At 39.3% G+C, this 20883-nt stretch overlaps 1 protein-coding gene across 15 annotated transcripts in view; it reads left to right on the top strand.

Moving 5' to 3' along the window:
• Positions 1-20883, top strand: part of ASAP1 (ArfGAP with SH3 domain, ankyrin repeat and PH domain 1) — a 394403-nt gene that overhangs the window by 172856 nt on the left and 200664 nt on the right. Inside the window, exon 1 of one of the 15 annotated variants that reach the window (XM_063606907.1) lies at positions 11040-13098. The exons of the other annotated variants lie outside the window; for them this stretch is intronic. The gene's annotated coding sequence lies outside the window, so the exon portion shown is untranslated. Of the gene's footprint in view, positions 1-11039; positions 13099-20883 lie in introns of those variants that run through there. 15 annotated transcript variants of the gene reach the window in all.

Below are 20883 nucleotides of genomic sequence, written 5' to 3'. Positions count from 1 at the left end.
TACCCAGAGAAGCAGATACCAAGATCCTGTGAGCTCCTCCTTAATACAAGCTCCTGGGTTCAGAAGCCTGGCCGCTGTGTTTATAGCAAGTTTCCCAAGTAATTCTGATGCACAGCCAGTGTATTGGATGTGGTTTATTTTTCTTCTAGTCCACATGTCCCCCCGCAGTTCCTTGCTGATGCCTCCTGCTACTTTGCTTCCTTACCTTCCCCTTCTGCAGACCTTGAGTGGAAGCAGGCATGACCCTGCCTTGGGAGGGACCGCTGAACTTCAAGGTTTTCAATTGATTTTGATGCTTTTCTCCTTCCTCAGAAAGGAAAGAGATTTAGCATATGGGCTTTCTTCATATTAGATTTAAGATAAGAAATGATAATTACAACACTAAAACTAACCTTTAAAAAAATCTGTTGATTTGTTTGGTAAATGAGTGATAGGATTTTATCTTTCTCCATTAGATTAGCCCCTCTGTTCTTATTGGTACACTGTATTTATACATGTTTATGGGGTACATGTGAAATTTTCTTACATGCATAGCATGTGTAATTATGAGGTCAGGGTATTTAGGGTATCCATCACCTCGAGTATTTGTCATTTCTGTGTGTTGGGAAGATTTCTAGTCCTCTCTTCAAGCTATTTTGAAATACACGATATATTGTCGTTAACTGTAGTCACCCTACTCTGCCACTGAACAGTAGAGCTTATTCCCTCTAATTGTATGTTTGTACTCGTTAATCAGCCATTCTTTATTCTCTCTCTCTCCCACCTACATACTCTTCCCAGTCTCTAGTATCTGTCATTCCACTTTCTACCTCAACATTTTTAGCTCCCACATATGAGTGAGAACATAAGATATTGTTCTTTCTATGCCTGCTTTATTTCAGTTAACATAGTGACATCCAGTTCTATCCATGTCATTGCAAATGACTTGATTTTATTGTTTGTTATGGTCAAATAGTATTCCATTGTGTATATATACTACATCTTCTTTATCCATTTATCTGTTGATGGACACATAGGTTAACTGCATATCTTTGCTATTGGGAATAGTGCTGCAATAAACATGGGGGTGCAGGTATCCCTTTTATATACTGATTTCCTTTCGTTTGGAGAAATACCCAGTAGTGGGATAGTGGAATTGCTGGATTGTATGATGAATCTATATTAGTTTTTTGAGAGATCTCCATACTCTTTTTCACAGCGACTGTACTAATTTAGATTCCTACCAACGATGTGTCGAGTTACCTTTTTTCCACGTCCTCGCCAACATAGGGGTTTTGTTTGTTTGTTTGTTTTGGTGTTTTTAATGGCCATTCTAACTGGGATAAGATGATATGTCATTATGGTTTTAAATTGCATTTTCCTGAAGGTTAGTGATGTTGAATTTTTTTTTATATACCTGCTGGTCATTTTTATGTCTATTCATGTCCTTTGCCCATTTTTTGTTTTTCTTTTTTGAGACAGAGTCTTGCTCTGTCCCCTAGGCTGTAGTGCAGTGGTGTGATCACACCTCACTGCAGCCTGATCTCCCAAGCTCAAGCAATCCTCCTGTCTCAGCCTCCCCAGTATTTGGGACTGGAGCTTACCGCAGCCTTTTAGTGACAGTAAGTCTTTTTTTAAATTTATTTTTATTTTTTATTTCTTCATCATTCAACTTGAGACAGCAAGTCTTGCTTCCTCCCCTTCCATTATAAAACATGACTTTTTTTATTTCCATAAAGATTTTATACATTATAAAAATAACAAAATGGGAGGAAAGCTCAGAGTGGCACACAATCTTCATAAACAGGATACTAGAGAATAGAATGATAATCTAAATTTAGTGATTTTTGAAGCAGGGATGACTATGTGAAAATGTATAGTTTCATTGGGAACCATTTCCTAATGATACGAAATCCTGGTAATGAAAGCAAGTTTAGTTCAGTGGGTGATCAACCCGTCGTTTATAGTTTAACATTTAGTTTCATTTAAAAAACCTTGGGGCTTGTATCATACTCCTAAAAGATGCAAAAACAAAAGACCAAGAAATGGGGAGATACAGGTTGGTAGGTGTTGGAAGCTAATTTGCAAAGTTAGCTGAATAGCCCAGGCATCTGAGCGGTACATGTAGAAATGGAAGAAATGATTTTGACTTCCTACTCTCCTTTTCCTTGAGGGTGGTAAATAATCTTCTTATCAAAACTATGTAAAAGGTATGTATAATTTCTTGGTAAAGAAAAACAAATTCCTTGGAACTGTGTGGCCTACAAGCAGTGCAGTGTCTTAATAGCACATCAGAATAATTTGTTCTTGTTTTTTTTAAAAAGGGTAGAGTGAGGTTGAAGGTACATATAGGATAAACTGCCCCTTTAACTTGACACGTGCTGAAGCATCACCCTTTTCCTCTGGGTCTAGGGCACTTGTTAGTATAGCTCTTCTGGTCGAGTTCAGTTTTAGGAGCGAGCAGCCCCTCTGCTGATCGGAAGAATAAAGACTTGGGAATGAGAAGGATTTGTTGCTTGCAGGGCAAGTGAGACCAAATCAGAGCAGCCCGGCAGCAGGCTCTCCTGATCAGTGGGCCATCCTTGGGGACCAGGAGCAGCCATTCTTGTTTCAGGACGGTGTGATCCTCAGATTGCCCCCATTGTGATTTGTTTGGCCAAGTGGATTGTTCAGCACTTGTTCTGTGTGCTGGTGACTCATCTTACACTGTAGGGTGAACTACTTCTCAGGTAATACTTACAGGAAAGATTTCTGTTTCAAAAAAGGAGGATTAACTCCATTCATTAGGAAAAATTAATTTGAGCAGATGAGGGAAATGGCTTTTAAAGGTAGAGAGAAACAGTGGACTAAAATCTGTAACTCTTTTCTAAGGACTGTTTTTTCCCAGCAGCTTCTACCTGTTGGACAAAAATTACCTTCTTTAGGTACCTCTGTTTAGGATAGATTTTGTTTGTTTTTTATTAAACTCAAATATTAGAACCAAATTGCCTTCTTGCAAAGAAACATACAGGATGAAGATCTAGCCTAGTTGGTTTAGTTTTTGTGTTCTTATGCATGTTTTAGTTGAAAGACAGTTTCTATGCACATAGAGCAAAATATGAGCAAAGTGAAAAGCTTTGAATTTATAAGTTACTTGTCTCTACACTGGTTATCCAATTAACCTTTTAAATGAGGGAAGTTATTTCTTTACACTTTTACATACAGAGCTGATTCCTTGAGATCACACAGATCAGGCAGAAAGAATGTTAGAATTAGGAACCATCAGAATTACAAGGGTCTGCAGAAATATTCAAACTGCAGGTCACAATGTATATTAATGGGTAATGAAGTGAATTTAGTGTGATCTTTACCAAAAGAAAAAGTTTCATCTTATTGGAGGGGGAAACATGGGCCCATATAGGGGAGTGACTTAGCTTGGTACTTTATTGTAAATGTTTGATAACTTTTTATTTGATTTGGTTTGATTTTTTATTTTTTGAGACAAGAGTCTCGCTCTGTCACCCAGGCTGGAGTGCAGTGGCACGATCTCAGCTCACTACAGCATCTGCCTCCCAAGTTCAAGCGATTCTTGTGCCTCAGCCTCCAGAATAGCTGGGATTACAGGTGTGGGCCACCACGCCTGGCTAATTTTTCTATTTTTAGTAGAGATGAGGTTTCACCATGTTAGCCAGGCTGGTCTTGAACTCCTGACCTCAGGTGATCTAACTGCCTTCGCCTCCCAAAGTGCGGGGATAATAGGTGTGAGCCACCATGCCTGGCCTGATATTTAATTTGGAACGAATGCCTCAAAATTTTGTGATCCTGGATGCTTGGAACACACACTTAGCACATTTATCTAATGCAGGTACCAGAGACCAGATAAGACAAAAATTAAAAGTAATTCTACCCTTGCATGAATCCAGAGGCCTGTTCATATAACCAGAGACCCTGACCTTTACGTACCTTTCAACTTTCCCAGGACAGTGCCTCATCTAATAGTGACCCCTCATCTAATAGTGACCCCCTTAGGGGTGAAAGAGACAGTCACACATAGTTATCAAAACCTAGAAAACCTAGGTTTGCTACACTAAGCTGAGATGACCACTATGTCAGTATGAAACTTGGAGAGGGACTTTGGTAGGTGGCATGTATTACTGGGAGGCAGTTTAATCTGTTGGGACATAAGTTTAACATTCTTGTTTCTTTCCTGCTGTTGACCCTGTGAGCATGTGTAGACAGCCACTTGAACTGTCACTATCTGTATTCCCAGGACATCCTGCTAACAATTTTTTTGTTTGCTTCCTTCGAGCTAGAGGTACAGTCAGGTCACAGAATGGCTATTTTACTTGGAAACTGTATCACAGAAATCTGCATTGGCCTTCTCTCTCTGGGTGTGTGGGTAATTCTGCAAACCTCAGATTTTACTTTCAAATTTATCCACAGCTAAACCAGACTCTGCCTTTTTCTTAAGTCTAAAGAATGCATCCTAGACAAAAGGCCAATTTCAGTTGGCCTTAATTCTCCCACTGCAGCATTCCTTTAGTTCTATGTATTTGAAATTCAAGGCCCGTTCTGGTTTCAAGTACACTTCTTTAAAAGTCTAAAACAGAAATGTATTATTGGACTGATAATGCCTTATGGAGGCCAATAATGGTTTTATGTACAAGCCACAGTACTTTTTTTGTTAGTAGTTTAAGTGCCTTCGACTGTTCCTTCTCCACCCTCCCTCCTCCTCCTTCAGATTTCACTAATCATGTTAAGTAACTTGATATTGCTCTTGTCCTGCATAATGTAAGCTAACATTGGCAAAATTGATGGGGGAATGCTTCAAGGAAAGAATTTCGTTTAACAAACAGTAGTATAATTTTGTGGAGACTGCAAATGATTCTTAAACTGGAGTGCTATCAAGGAGCCTGAATGCCTCCCCTCTAAATGTAGTATACCATGCAACAATAGAATTTTTTAAATATTTGGAGAGAAAAGATCACCTACCATCCCACTACTCTAACCCAACTATTTTTAGTTATTATTTTTTAGTTTTTGTTGCTTGTATACATTGTTTTAACAGTTACCATCTTCAAATACATGCCATGTTGAATTTTGCATTTTTTCTTTAAAATAATACAAATATTGCTCTATAGTTACACAGTTGTGTGTGTGTGTGTGTGTGTGTGTGTGTGTGTGTGTGTTTTAAGACAAGATCTTACTCTGTCACCCAGGCTGGAGTATAATGGCATGATCTCAGCTCACTACAAACTTCTGCCTCCTGGGCTCAAGTGATTGTCCCACCTCAGTCTCCCAAGTAGCTGGGACTACAGGTGCACACTACCACACCTGGCTAATTTTTAAATATTTTTGTAGAGGCAAAGTCTTGCTGTGTTTCCCAGGCTGGTCTCGAACTCCTGGGCTCAAGTGATCTGCCTGCCTCAGCCTCCCTAAGTGCTGGGATTACAGGCATGAGCTACCGTGCCAGGCCTATACAGTCTTATTTTGAGGGCCACATAATAATATCATCATATAGAGATGTTCCTTAATTTACTAAATCATTTCTGTGTTACTGGATCTGCAGAGATTGTGTCTGTATTTTGGCTGAAACCATCAGATCTGTAATCGACTTTGAGTTATTAGCCACTTTTCTCCTAGTGACCAATTTCCTTGGGGTGTATGGAAGTGAGATGCTTGGACAGAGGGAATGGAGCACCACCTTTATGGAACTTGTGCTGCCATGTTGCTTTGTGTAACACCACTAGCCACAAAGAAGGGTCATGGTTTTAGGAAAGACTACTTTTTTAGCTGCTCCTACCAGTTCTGGGCTGGACACTTCCTGAGTTTCTCTCTAGAGAGAGGGCCTCACCCAACATCCCCTTGTGTAGACTACTTACGGGAAGATTTTCTCAAGGAGAAAATATATCAGTCACAACTAAGTTCCCTACTCTTGTGAAGGAAAATATTCTACCTAATGGGCAAAGGATATTCCACCCTGACCACAATGCTTTTATAAGCATAGGGTAGAGGAGTTCCTTCAACACATAATTTATTTATTAATTACAAAGTAGATTTTTATCAAGGGAGAGGGGTTCTGCTGAGATAACAGAATGGTTAAGAGCCTAGCTGTAGAGATGACTTCCAGCCCCTCCATTTACCTGCTGTGTGACTGCAGGCAAGGTGCTTAACATTCCTTATCTGTAAAATCATCATCATATTCTTATTCCCATCTCATTGGGTTTTTGGGAGGATCTAATGTGATTCTTCATCTAAAGAGCTTACTACAGTGTTTGCACAGGCTAAGTACTCAGTAAGTCTTAGCTGTCAGTATTATATCACAACATACCATTTATTCCCCTATTCTTCAAGGTCCATGAATTGCTTGGCTACTATAGCTCTTGTTACTCTCGTTTTCCTTGAACTTCATTAGATCTAGGAGCTGTCACTAGGGTTAACTGTAGGCTTGAGTTGAGCAATAGATTCTTTTTTACAAGGATTTCCCCAACTGGAGTATATGAAAAGGGGCTGTACTAGTTTTTGTTGTTGTTGTTGTTGTTTTGTTTTTTTGAGACGGAATCTCACTCTGGGCTGTACTACTTCTTTGTCCTCTTAATGACTACTTTTTTTTTGAGGGGGCGGGTGGCGGCGGTACCTGTAGGTTTAGGTTAATATTAAGCTTTCTCATTCTATCTTCTATGTCTCTTATCCTCACTTATTATCCTACTTTTTCTTTCTCTGTGCTTCATTTTAAGGATAATTTCATCAGATATATCTTCCAGTTAACTAATTCCCTCATCAGCTATTTTAATGGTTCCTTTGATACATATTTTTTATATTTTAGACGTGCTTAATGTGTATTTATATCTGTCTATCGTTCATAGTGTCTTGTTCTTTTCTCATTTTTATTCTCATTTTATTTTACTATTTAGGTCTTTATTTTTACAAATTGTGTCATGTATTCAGTAACTGTATTAAATCAAATTATTGGGGAAATTAGTTCTGTTTTTTATAACTGTTGGTTCTCTCCCATGGTAGATTGTATTCTTCAATGTTTTTATATTTTTGGAAGGTAATCTTGTTATCAGGAGGGCTTTCTCTGTGGGAAATTTATATGGCTTGATTTGAGTCATTACCTTCCAGAGTGGTTTTGCATTTGATTCTCCTGGGGTGCTTCCAGCTCCAAACTGCTTATTTAATTCATTTAAAAATATTTTTTAAAAGATCCCAAACTTTCTGAAAAATGGCAAGTACAGTACACAGAACCCTCCCCCCTACAACCACTTATTTGAGATTAAGTCACTGATATGATTCCCCTCATCCCTGAATGTCTAGACCCCTGTTGTATACAATCACTTTGCAGCTTGAGAGTGGATTCCACTCAGGTGGAATCACTGACCAGTAGTTATGTAATCTCAGGTCAGACTCCTCCAGCCGCACCTTCACTCCTACCCCCAGCTTAGAGACAGACCAGCTTTCTTGCATCTCCCTGTGCTGGTGGGTGGATTTTTCTCTTCCCTAGTTCACCTTTCATTGAGATTGTAGTCCCTCAAGAGGTCCAACTTTGGGAGGGAATCTAAGTTTCAACCCCCCATCTGTGGGTCATTTTTTGCTGTCTCTACAAGAGTGTTGAAACCTAAGCTCCCTTAGGTTACCAAAACAATGGAAAAGGGCTGTGGCAAAAATCACCTCACATGCTTACTGGTTACTCACTATGGATGTTAGCCATACTTTATCCAGAACTTCTACATGCTTTATGCTGTAACGCTGGAAGTCCTTCTTTGCTTTTTTCAGGGGAGACAGTCTCACTTTTGCCCAGGCTTGAGACTTGAGTACAGTGGCGCAGTCTTGGCTCTTCAGCCTCGACCTCCCAGGCCCAGATGATATCCCCACCTCAGTCTCCTAAGTACTTGGGACCACAGGCTTGTGCTACCTCACCTGGCTACTTTTTGTTTAGCAAGACAGGGTTTCGCCATGTTGCCCAAGCCGGTCGCTGGTCTTGAACTCCTGGGCTCTAGTAGCAGTCTGCCCACCTCAATCTTCCAAAGTGCTGGGATTACAAGTGTGAGCCGCCAAACCTGGCCTTTTTTTTTTTTTAAAAGACAGGGTTTCACTCTGTTACCCAGGCTGGAGTGCAGTGGCACCATCATAGCTCACTGCAGCCTTGAACTCCTAGACTCAAACAAACCTCCTGCTTCAACCTCATGAGTAACTGGGACTGTAGGTGTGTACCACCACACCCTGTTACTTTTTTAAAAATTTTAGTTGAGATGAGGTCTTGCTATGTTACCCAGACTGGTCTCAAGCTCCTGGGCTCAAGCAGTCCTCCCATCTCAGCTTCCCAAAGTGCCAGGATTACAGGGGTGAGCCACCGCACCCGGCCCATCTTTGCTTCTTTATCTTGTTTTGGGGAAAGGATGATGGGACACCCTCCCAAATCCTGATTGCTTATTTAATCATTCACTTCTAGAAACATTTATGAGCATCTCCTGTTATTCTGCCTGCTCTAGGTGCTCTGGGGAACTGAAGGGAACAAGCTCCCCCATCACAGTTCCTATTTAAAGCTGCCAGCAGCCCTTTGTTGCCATGAGAAAAGGGCCACATCCTTGGCTCAGTTCACAATATTGTTTGAAAGATCTTTTTCTTTTTTACCACTTCCTTGTACACCAGTAATTTTAGTCTTCATAGCTTCTCCTCCCATACTTTGCCTGTGTTCCTCCCCCTTTCTTAAGATGTTTTTCTTTTCCTTTGATGCTTGGGGGTCATTTACTCTTCAAAGATGGTGAAATGCCACCTTCTCCAGGACATTCTCCCTGACTCACCCAAGTAGGGCTTCTGGAACCCCTTTGCATACATAGTGATCATCGTGTGTTGACATTGTGGTTTACTTGTGATGCACCAGCACTGTCACCCGGCATGCTTCTAGAAGGGAAGGATTCACCCTTTCTCATGTTCGTATTCATGGGTTGAGGATGAGGAGCAAACACATTATTTATTAGCACATAGTGAAGTGAATTGAAACAAAATGAAATATGTTGTGCGTGAATATCTGGTAACATTTCAAGAATACAGTTATAGTTCCAAAAAAAGCTTAGACATTGCTTGCTAGTATTGATCAAGAAAGGAGAGACAAAGTAGGCTTCCACAGTCAGAGGTGTTGCTCGGGCCACTTTTCCTTCCAAGCACTATTGGTATCTAAGCAGGCAGAAGAAAGGGAGGATAAGTCCTGCTAGCCAAGTCAGCTGCCTGGCACGCACGACTGCCTTTGCTGACTGAGAGGACTTGGCTGGCCTGAGAGTCGTGTCCATCTGGACAGAGTGCTGGTGACCACAGGATCCTATATAGATCCCAGCAGCGTTTTCTGACAGGTCAACCACAGAAGGACCAGGTGAAATGAAACATCAGCACTTTTCTCTCTCCATTTCCAATCCTATTTAGGAGCCTCCGTTGTTTAGCTAGCATTCTTGATTTGATTTGCCTTTAGGTTAAGCCCATCTCTGATGTTCTGAAATTTCATTCTCTTCTCCTTATCTGGAGGTAGCACTCAAGAAAGACGTGTGTTGTGTCTCTCTGTTGACCTCCACACCATGTCCTGTCCATCATATTTAGGAATCCTCTGCCTTTTCCAGTTGTGGTTTTTTCCTTCTCACTAGTTTAACAGGGGCTAGAACCTAAGTTGTCAGTGTGTGCACCACAGAGGTCTGTAGCAAGAAGAATGTGTGTGAGTCATTGGCCTGTCATTATTGCCTGTGTTACTTTAGACACACTGAACTGCTCTGAACCTCGGTTTCCTCATCTGTGAAATATGCCCACTTTTCAAGGCAAATTTGTTGTAAAACAGATGTAAAGTGTCCCTCTGTGCGTAGTTGGTAGAAGGCGCTGGTAGTTGTTATTGTGGAATGCATATAGCATGGTGAATAAGCCCTAGGATGTGAAGCAAGACATTGCTGAGCTTGATTCCCTGATCTTGCTACTTAATAGCTCTGTGGCCTGCAGAGGTTAATAATACTCACTTCATAGGGTTTTTAGGCTTAAATAAAATAACAGAGAGAACCATTTCAGTTAGGCTCCCTAAGTGAGCAAAGGCTCATTTAAACTTACTCAAAAGTGGTGGTTGGTGGGGGATTAATTCCAGCCACCTCCTGGTGTCTCTCAAGGATGTCTTCTTTTTTGTATTTATGTTTTGTTCTCTTCACACTCATGCTGTACCCAGACTTGCCTTTGCTTGTTGTATCTTTTTTCTACACCTAGTTGTAGTTTGTGTTCCTTCAGTAAAATTTGTGCATGGCCCATCATGGTCTCTTCTCTGTCAAATTCTCTTTTCTAGTTCAAATTCCTGAGAGGGTGGGATCTGACTGGCCCAGCTCATCTTTTTTTCCTCCAGCCACATCTTGGGTTGCTGGGAAGCCTTTGGGTCATGCTCCCTTCCCTGGTTCAGTTAGCTATAGCTAGGAGAAAAGTGTGGCCCTTTGGTACAGAACCTGGCCACCTGATCTCTGAATTTGGGCATTTTGAAGGTAAGTTTTGTGATCAACACACATAATCAGACACTATATCCCAAGTCAAAGGGAGCTATTCATATTAGTAAATTCATATTCGTATTAGTAAAAATCAGGTATTTCTGGGGATGGATCTTTTTCTGTTTCCATGTTGTACAAAAGCAGAAATATTCTCAACGCAAGGGGTTAAGGGTAACTTTTGATTTGAGGAGTGATTTCTCTCTTGGTCCAGGGCAGATCTTTGGTTGGAATGTTGCAGACCCTGGTGCAATGAGTCAAAACTTCCACTGGTTTGCATTTTTCATTAGCGCGTCATTCAAGGAAATCCTGTCTTTAGGGTCATGGAACAGGCTTTTGTGTTTATGCTTCTGCTGAAGTAAAAAATGTGAAGCATTTAATAATGCATCTGAAAATAAACTTGTATTTGAGGTCTGCTCTCTTAGAGCTTTTGGGGGGAATTTTCAATGGAGCCTATTTTATAAATATTTTCAAAATTCTGTTATACCCTTTATCCCAACATGGATCATGGAAAGTAAGGGGTTCTTTTAGTCTAAATATTAGTTAAAGACATTTGAGGAGCTAGGAAATCCAGTTGACATTCAAAGGCTACTTTCTTCATACTTGATAATTATTTTCTACCTCAAGCATTCACTTGAGGAGAGAGTAGTGAATAAACCTTCTGTCTAACCTATCTGAAATTCCACAGGTACTCTCTCTCTCTCTCTTTTTTTTTTTTTTTTTTTTTTTTTTTTGAGACGGTGTCTCACTGTTGCCCAGGCTGGAGTGCAGTGGCACAATCTCGGCTCACTGCAACCTCCATCCCCCGAGTTCAAGCTATTGTCCTGCCTCAGCCTCCCAAGTAGCTGGGATTACAGGCTCCTGCCACCGTGCCCAGCTAATTTTTGTATTTTTAGTAGAGACAGGGTTTCATGATCTTGGCCAGGCTGGTCTTGAACTCCTGACCTCGTGATCCACCCACTTTGGCCTCCCAAAGTGCTGGGATTACAGGTGTGAGCCACCGCGCCCAGCCGGTACTCCCGTTTTTAATAGCACTGGAAACATGAAGACAATGTATAAAATACATTTTTTTCCTCATATGCTGGTTGTTAGCAAGTGAAAAAAGTATTCATAGTTTGTATTCTCCATATATTTATAGTTTATATTGTCTAGCAGTTAACTTTTAAGTTTTATACCTGTTTACCATATTCCTTTTGTTCATTCTGTTTATTATATATATATGATATGTAGGAATTGGGAAGTAGCTTGGGGAGAGGTTCAACTGTCAGTAGTCATAGAACTAAGAACAAAAACTAACATAGGGAGGGAGGGAGATCCCTTGACTATAATCCTAACTCCTTCAGAATCTCTCCACCCCAGGTCCCTTGCCCCCCTCCACACAGGCTTCCATGTAGGCGCTCACACTATTTGCATGAACTCTCAAGATTGTATTATGTATCAGAGTTCTTACTCTCTGTTGACTATATGATTGCCTTAGGGTACTTCCACCTGAGGAGTTATCAGCCTCTAATTTAGATGGGCCAGAGTGTGTGTTAGGTATCTCTTGTATGAGATCTTCCTGGTCATCTTTACTCACAATCAAAGATGCCCTGAGTTTCCCTAAGCCTACCCCAAGCCACTTGCTAACGTATCACCCCATTCCCGTATTTTCCGAGCCTCCCACCACCCTACATCTCCCTTCTAGTCCTTTTCAAACCTACCCCCTGGAAGTAGAGTTGGAATTTATTGGGTGGTTAAGTCATCACATTAGGTGCAAGTAGCATATAGGCAGAAATGCCCTTGAAAGTTGCTTAGGAAGATTCCATGATGGAGGCTTACATATCTGGGTGCTTTTCCCTCCAGAACATTATTTATTCATTTGAGCACCAAAGTAACCGGCTTGTGTTTAGGGGCTATGATGTCATGTGTACACATACATGGCCATACACACATATATTTAAACTGGAATCACTTTCAGAGTAGTGGGATCCTTGGAATATGAGAGAGCATGCAGGGGCTGAGGGGCCAGCAGATTCCTTAATCATCTTTCACAGTCTCCCTGGCATGGCTTCCTCACAGTGGGGTCTGTGACTAGTAATTGCCCTCTCCCCACAGACCTTTTTTGAGAATATATAATTGAATAAATGTGGACTGCATCTCTGCATAAAGTTGATTGAGGAATGAAAGACCCTGGGAGACTTTGAAATTTCCTGGAAATACAGTGTTTTATCTTGAGGGGGGAAAAGCAAATTTGGTTTTATGCACCACAATATAGTTTATGTCTGTTTTAATATAAAACTTCTTTCTCCCAAAAATCTTCAGTGCCTGTGTTCATCCCGTGGCTGGATGTGCCCTGGTATTCCTTTGTTTATACTGTAGTGTACTGGCTGGAGAGCACAAGTGGTTCGGCACATAGAGACAGACCCTGGGGATCCCTTCAGAGGCAAATTGATCCATGCTTTTGAGGCTCATCCACCAAGTATCTGAGCTGAGGGACTTACTTGCTACGTTGGGCCAGTGCTCCCCACAGTCTGAAATTCCAGTTACATCATAAAAGAGGGAGAAGCCACAGGAGTGGGAGCCACACCCAGATTTAGTCCTGGTGCTAACCCGTCCAAGTTATGTGAACTTAGGCAAGTCATTGAACCTCTCAGGATTTCAGGTTTTGCTTTTTTATTATTTTTAACATGGCAATTAGAATATGTTACCTCTAAGGTCTTACCAGCTCTGTTAGTAAGATGGGATGAGCTTTTGGCTGTTAAGAGAAAAGTGGCTAAAACATTGTTAGCATGGAGGCTGAACTGCAGTGAGTATAAGAGAAGAGAATGGCACAGAGCTCATTTATGGTCTAGTAGCCCAACAATCAGAGTGCACAGTGATTTGATTGGAAGAGACTGTGATGGTATAGAATACACCCCTGTTGTGAATACTCTCTCAGGTTTTACTCAGATCTCTTAGTTCATTATTATACACCTTACATTGTAAAGATCTTATACTGTCACAGAAATAACAAGAAACATTGGGAATAACTACTGAATGGAAAGAAAAACATAGATTCTTAATGGGTTTTTTCCCATAACTGGACAATGTATAAATGAACAACATTGTCCTTTTTTGTTCTTTTCAAAAAGAAAAGGAAGTTAACATATTCTTTATCCATTTTCCCTAAAGTTTTTGGAAGAGAGAAGAGTCACTTGGCAAGGAATTTTAAAATAATTTTCGGTGCTGCCCATGACTGATAGATAAATGCACTTAATTTGAAAGCCTTAGTATTTCTTTATCCTCATGAGAATTATCCAAAAAGGTACAGTTTGCTTGTCTTAGAACTCTTGGCCTGTATGTGTGAAGTTCATTGAATTAAGATCTAACCTTTTATACTTTCTTTCTCAAGCGAAGACATTGTAGAATTGCACACACTGTCGCCCCTTCCTGTCCATTATAAGCAACTAAAATGTTTGGAAGTCATGTGAGGCAGTGGGGCATAGCTAATTAGTCAGCTAGCATGACAAGATAATGATGGTTCATTAGGTTGGGTTTTAAAGAACAGCATTTCTAATTTATGCCAATTTTACTTGAAATTTTTGTACAGTCATAACCAGCCCACAAAGGGCACTTGTTGGATCAGAGCCCTGCTTTTTTTGTTGTTTTGTTTTGTCCATCTACAAACTTCAAAGTCAGCAGGAGAGACCTTGCATCCAGGGTGATTTCAGTGTAGTCTCACAAAAGAGGCCTGGCAAGGGTTTAAAGTGAATTTTAAGCATTTTAGCATCCACTTTGAGGTTTTCTTTTCATAGAAGGAACTCGTGAGAAGTAACTTGTTATTAGTTAAAATAAAAGGGGACAGATTTAAAAGGAGTAGAAAACAGAAGATTGTTTAAAGCTTGTTGGGAGCAAATAAAGATTTTGGGGAAAATCCCAAGGGAAATTCTCTGATAGTTAGAAATCCCAAAGCACAGAGGAAGAAAATTCAGCCCATCTTAGTGAGTGAGTCATCACTTTATTTTCTGAAATAGAGGCAGATTGTTATTTCTCAAATCAGCTCAGGTCATGAATTTTGTGAACCGTACTCTGTGGGGAGATTTTTTTTTTTCTTTAAAGAGTTCTCTTCTTACCCCCAGCCATCAAAAAATTAAAATACCATAAGCAAGCAAATGGACACATGCTCTTCTGGAATTTATTTTTGGAATCGATGGGGCAAATAGGGAAAAGGCCTTCCTACCACTTGCCCCAAAATTGGGGATGAGAGGAGTAGGGAAGGCATAAGAAACATGGGAATCGAAACAAGGACATTTACAGTTTTGCAGGGAAGAAATCAGCAAATCAGTCAACCACCACATATGTTATCTATTTACTGTAAGAACCCAAAACTATTCCATTTGGAGTTTAAGAGATGTGTGAGAGACAGTCATAATTTCATGGAGATACAGTCTCAGAACTGATAAGTACTATTTGTTAGGCACCTACTATGTACCAAGCACTTGCTCCATCTTTGAACCTCCCATTCACCCTGTAAAATAGTGGGATGAAGATCCTCAATCCCAAAGGGAGTAGGAGACATACCCAACTCACAGAGCCCTTCCGAGGTAGAGCCTGAATGCAGACCAAGTTATCTGGGCTCTCGTCTCTGTTGTTTCCACTACACTTACACGAAACAACTGGAAAGTAATGAAGGATACACTCAGTGTTTTAAAACATCCGTGGGACTTAAGGGTGGAGGAAGTCAAGTGAATTATCAGGGTGGTCTGTGACAGCTTCACAGCTAGAGTGTACATTTAACTTCTTCAAAAGAGGGCAAGGGTGAAGGTGGCTGTGTTAAATATGCCAGGGCAATGGGTGTAAACAGGGACTGTCCTTGACAAACCATCCTGGGTCACGTGCAGAATTCTTGGAGGAGGTAGACTGCAGGGGATGGGCTGGTTGACGACTGACTTTTCTCCTCAAGCATCTAAACGTGCCCTAACATCTTCCATTATGGAGCTGGGGCCAGGTGTCAGCAAACTGGTTCAGTGGCAGCTGGAGAACCTAAAAAGGCATTGTGGGCCTCTGTAGGCCCATTGACTGTTGTTGCTGGAAAAAGGTGAGTTCAGATCAACCAAGGCCTTCTATAGGAAAAGCTGATCTTTTAAATTTTTATTTTAAATATCCCAAGTTTTGAAATGTTTGTACACTAATACACAAATTTACAAAAGATATTATACAGGCCATGTAAAACACCCATGGCAGGTTGAATTTGGATTTGGGGCCCCACATTTGCAATCTCTTCTTTAACAGATTTGCTAGAATATTGTGGTTCAAGTGCATATAACTAACATGTTACATGGAGAACTAGTTCTGAGATTAGTAGGCACTTCTAAAAAATAATAGGGGGGGAGTGCTCTTGAGTCCAAATAAGTTTAGAAAATATTGTGTTAAAGAAACATTTTTTAAAAAACAGAAATGTAATGAATTTTAGTATATTAATGCTTTTTGAATTTTCGAAAGGAGATACAGCTTGGAGTATTTCCCAAATTTACCGACTATAGATCCCTTTTTTTCGCAACAGCATTATTTGGGCTAGTTGGGCACAGATTTTGAGAAATACTGATCTCAATGAATATTACTCAAATTTAAGTATTTTCTAAATAGGTCAAAATTTCTAAATCCTGTTTTTTTAACCAGACCTATAAAACAGAAGCTTATGAAGTGAAATATTCTTTATGAAGTACTGTGCCTAATACCAGATCCTCCAGAGTAGTGCTTTGTGAAACATTAGCCAAACTGTGTAAATAAATGTAGTTGGATTGTGACTGGTTTTGAACTACTTGTTTGTTCTTAGTGGACCTTGTCATTGGATATTGGGGGAACTGCTTGCTCATTTTTGAGAAGTAGAGTAATTTGGTGAATCTCTGGGTTGTGTAGATAGTAAAATGTTGCTTGACATTCTATTAAGTAGTACCATAATGACTGGATTGTATTTTTAAAGAAAGAAAAGATTTACTTGGGGGTGTATATTATAGTTACTGCTCTGGGCCCACACAGGCTCCAAAGACATACCCTCTAAATATGTGACTTTACTGTATTATCAGCGTGGACATTTGGAAAACAGTTACATTAGTTTTTATAAAATTATGGGTTATAAGAAGGTACATTGATATAGTGTGGGAAATTTTAAAAAAGGGAAGAAATGTTGCTTCTTTACCACCTTTAGTACTCCAGCTCCATTTTTTAAATGTTGGGATTGGAAATGGAAACACACTTCTTAAATCATCGATATCCCTTTAATTTTACTCCCAGCGGTATATTAAATAAAACTTTCAAAGGAAATTTGTCCCCTCCCTTTATAGTATAACTCAATCCACAAAATGTAATTTAATAAAAGCTTATATATATATAAGGATATATATATATAAGAATGTGTATATTCAGGAAGAAGATTTTGAATTTTCTTTATCCTTCCTGACTTCAAGCTATATTTTTCTTTAAATATGTTCTAAAATTTACTACATACTTAGCTTCTAAGTGAATACATTTTTGCCCTGGAAATTTTATCTCCAAGGCAAAAATACTAGAGGGAAGCATTCGTGTTTTAAAATATTTTGTATCTAGCCACCTAATAAGTGGGATTGAGGTAACCTATCACAGTCCCCAAGGTCAAGATTATCTCTGTATTTCTCAACTCTTGAATATTGTGCCAAATGAATGAATTCAGAGTGGTGATGGAAGTTCCCCCACTGCCCCCCACCCCCCAGATCCTCTGCAGATGTATTCCCCATTCAAGTAATCTTGGTATACCAGAAGTCTGAATGTATGAGCTAGGGACAGGGGAGACTGACCATTTGCTTTACAAAAATACTCATTCTCCTAAAACAAAAAACCTGAGGAAAACATCTCTGAAGTGTTAGTGTGCATCTTCAAGGAAAAAGGTTTAATTTATAGAAAACTTCATCAACTCTTGTGAACAGGAAGATTTATGTTTACGGAAACAATACCTAGTGGAACATAATGTTCATTAGTGCTTCAGGTCAAAGGTTGGTACCTCATCCCTGTCTTCCTCAAGTTAATATTGAATCGTTAGGTCCCTGGGTCTGTGAACATTCTCTCACTCTCTTCCTAATAAGACATTCTGTCTAAATTGGCCGTCCTGAGGGAGCTTTGTTTGAAAGGGGGCATGTTAAGAACCAGCTGTTCTGTGTGTGTGGGAGGGGTGGGTGTTGGGAGCAGGGGTCCATATTAGCCATTGGACCCTTTTAAGATACCTTCACTTTGAGTTAACTATATCCTAAATTGCACTCACATGTAATTTGCAAGAGGATTAGTTAGATTTTTGTGACATTTCTGGTATGTGACCATCTTTTTAGAAGTCAAAAACTTAAGCAAGACTTTTTGTCAGTGTTGCGACTTAGGGACATAAATTATTAGTATCTGAAAAAATACTATTAGTGTTTGCTGATAATTCGTAATCATATTTTTAAACACACACAACTTAAAATTATTTTCATAAAAGCAACTTTTTGTTATTTGACATTCATCCTGAAAATTAGGCTTTTATAATCAGTACCATTAATGAAAGTGGAAAAACTGACCATTAAGCTAATTTTTGACAGGAGTGAATAGGAGACAGATGATCTATCAGAGTGATACAATGCTATGCAACTGCTGAAGTAGCCATGCACATGCAGGAAAAAAAATATGCAAAGGTTATTTGCAGTTTAATATTAAGTGAAAAAAGCAGAATACAGGTTGCACATAAAACATTTATTAGGTACATAGAGAAAATGTACATGAACAAAATTAGGAAGCCAACAAAAAAGAAAATAGCGTTTTAGAGTGGTAGAGTTCTGGCTAAAGTTTAAGCTTTTTGTCTTTAGTTTGCTGGGTATTGTGTTCAAAACAAAAAGGAACTTGTCTTGGAGTTTTTCTTTTTGCCGGTACCAGGTGTCCTAAGTGCCTTGTGATAAGTAGGAAACAGACTTAGGGGTGAAATATATATATTTTTATTTGCTTTTAGCAATATAAATATCTTTAAGATTATGGGAGATCTGTGAACAGAATAATTTTTTAAAAACTGAATTTTGATTTGGGAGATGACTTTCGAGACATTTATTACTTATGTGGAAAGTCACTTAGTCTCTCAAGAGAGCCTTAATTTTCCCAGAAAGGGAAGATGGGGGTAATATTTTGGCAGTTGGGGAAATCAGAAGCACAGTGGTAAAAATGGCAAGATATAAGGTATTATTTTGTTTTTGAATAATGGTAATGTCATTTGATGCCATCCTGTGTTCTGAGTTTAAAGTTGTTAGATTGGTTGTTGCTACTTAAGAAAAACTCATTCAGAGAGTTAGGAAGGAAAAACCAATAGCTTGAAAACCTGTGTACCATTTTAAGAGTTACTTGATGTTTGGTAACTTCTCATTACAAATTGAAGCCTTAGATAAAAGTACTGATAAATTTTCTGCTAAAAAGTCCTTGATTTAGCACTGTTTACATAAGGGTCATAATTTACAGACTATTTGCTGAAAGGGGACCTTTTGAGTTGAATTTTATTATTTTTATTTTGTTTAATGTCTGGTGCTTTTTATCTTCTAATCTTTTAATGTATTTGTTTGCAATTTTGGGGTAAAACTTTTTTATCAGTACTTTTTCTTTGAAGTTTTAACTATAAATTTGCCTTTTTAATGAATGTGTGAAGTTATACTGTGGTTCATGCCGCAGCTATCATTTATGCAAGTCTTACTTTGAATTAGTACCATAACAGACCACTGTATGATTACTTCTCACCGTCTGAGTTGCCCTTCTTGTTTTATACTAGTCACATTCTTGTTTTAAGTGCCGTGAATTTTAACAATGCACTTTTTACAATGCTATTTCCTGAATTTATTTATTAAATAAAAGCATCTAAAATATATTTAAAAAGAAAAACCCACTGGAATCCTTGGCAGTGGCCTTTAAACATTAGGCAGTGTTGTTGCTGTCTCTTTGTACAGACCATAGATAGCTCCTGCGCTGCATTTTTGTCACATTTTACTCCACCTTTCCTGTAATGCTTATAAGCATGGATGGCAGTCAGTAAATACATGTTGAATTATTCTGTATGTATAGGACCAAGACGTTTTATTGTCATAGGTTTTTTTTGGAGATGAAGTTTCACTCTTGTTGCCCAAACTGGAGTGCAATGGTGTGACCTCAGCTCACCGAAAGCTCCACCTCCCGGGTTCAAGCGATTCTCATGGCTCAGCCTCCTGAGAAGCTGGGATTACAGGCTCCCACCGCCACGCCTGGCTAATTTTTATATTTTTAGTAGAGACGGGGTTTCACCATGTTGGCCAGGCTCGTCATTGTCATAATTTTTTACCAGAAATATTTAAGAAAAAGTAAAATCTTAACTTCCTTAATAGCAGTGGTGCCCAAACTTTTGTACATCTCATTTGTAAAGCTTTTTGAGTGTGCATTTCTTCATCTATATACATGTACATACATACCTATTTTCTGTTCTAATGCCATATAATTATACAAAATAAAAATGGCAGACGGAAGTTACAGTATTTTTCTTCCCACACCACAGTAGACCGACTTGGGTGCTGTCTTCTAGGAGATCACTAATCTAAAGAGCTTGTTCAATGGAAGGCTTTGTATCTACATCTCCCTTTTCTTTTCCTTCTATAGTAGCACCACCATTCACATAAAATTTGTTCTTGCTAACTATGTATCTGTTGGGAACTTTGGGGAAAAAAATCAAAGTGTATGCATCTGCAAATTCTAGCTAACATTTATTGAGGGTTTGCTCTCTTCCAAGTACCATTCTAAGGCACTTTATATGGATTTCTTCACTTAATCCTTATAACTCTATGAGATTAATTACTATAAATTTCCCTGTTTTATAGAGGGAGGAAACTGAGGCACAGCCGGGTTAAGTTTCTGGCCCAGGTCATGTAAGTAGTGGAGCTAGGATTTGACCACAGGCGGTTTGGCTCTAGATTTTGTGTTCCAAACCATGTTATTTAAATTCCAGCATCTAGTTGGTAGCTATGTGATTCTCCATCTCAGACAAAAATTGTGTAACTAAGCCTGAATGACTGTGAGCCATCCATAGCATATTTTGAGTCATTTAGGTCAAGACCCAGACAAATAGGTTTATTAGGACATTATAGGATCTTAGAACTGGTGGGAAGCTAAAAGGCTCAGTGGTTTCCAAACTGTTCCAATCTGTTGTCTTTTGAAGTAGGATCCTGTAAGTTCTTACTGTCCTGAAAAGATGTGACTCAGGAAACTTCTTTCCAGTCTGGGTTTTAATTCTTTTAAGGAACTCTCACTGTGTTGTAACATGGAAGTGGTGTTTTCATGAGTATTTTTTTGGTCTTTAAATACCTTGTTGTACTTATAATTATTATTTTCCCAAGAATGGGACTGAAATTGCATCAAGATGAAAAAGCCATGGTGCTTGTGGGTGGGTGTGCTAACTCCGAACTTT

The sequence above is a fragment of the Pan paniscus genome, chromosome 7 (assembly GCF_029289425.2).
Source record: "Pan paniscus chromosome 7, NHGRI_mPanPan1-v2.0_pri, whole genome shotgun sequence".
NCBI lineage: Eukaryota > Metazoa > Chordata > Mammalia > Primates > Hominidae > Pan > Pan paniscus.
Note: the sequence above shows the minus strand (reverse complement) of the source record. Positions and strands in the feature narration are given on the sequence as shown.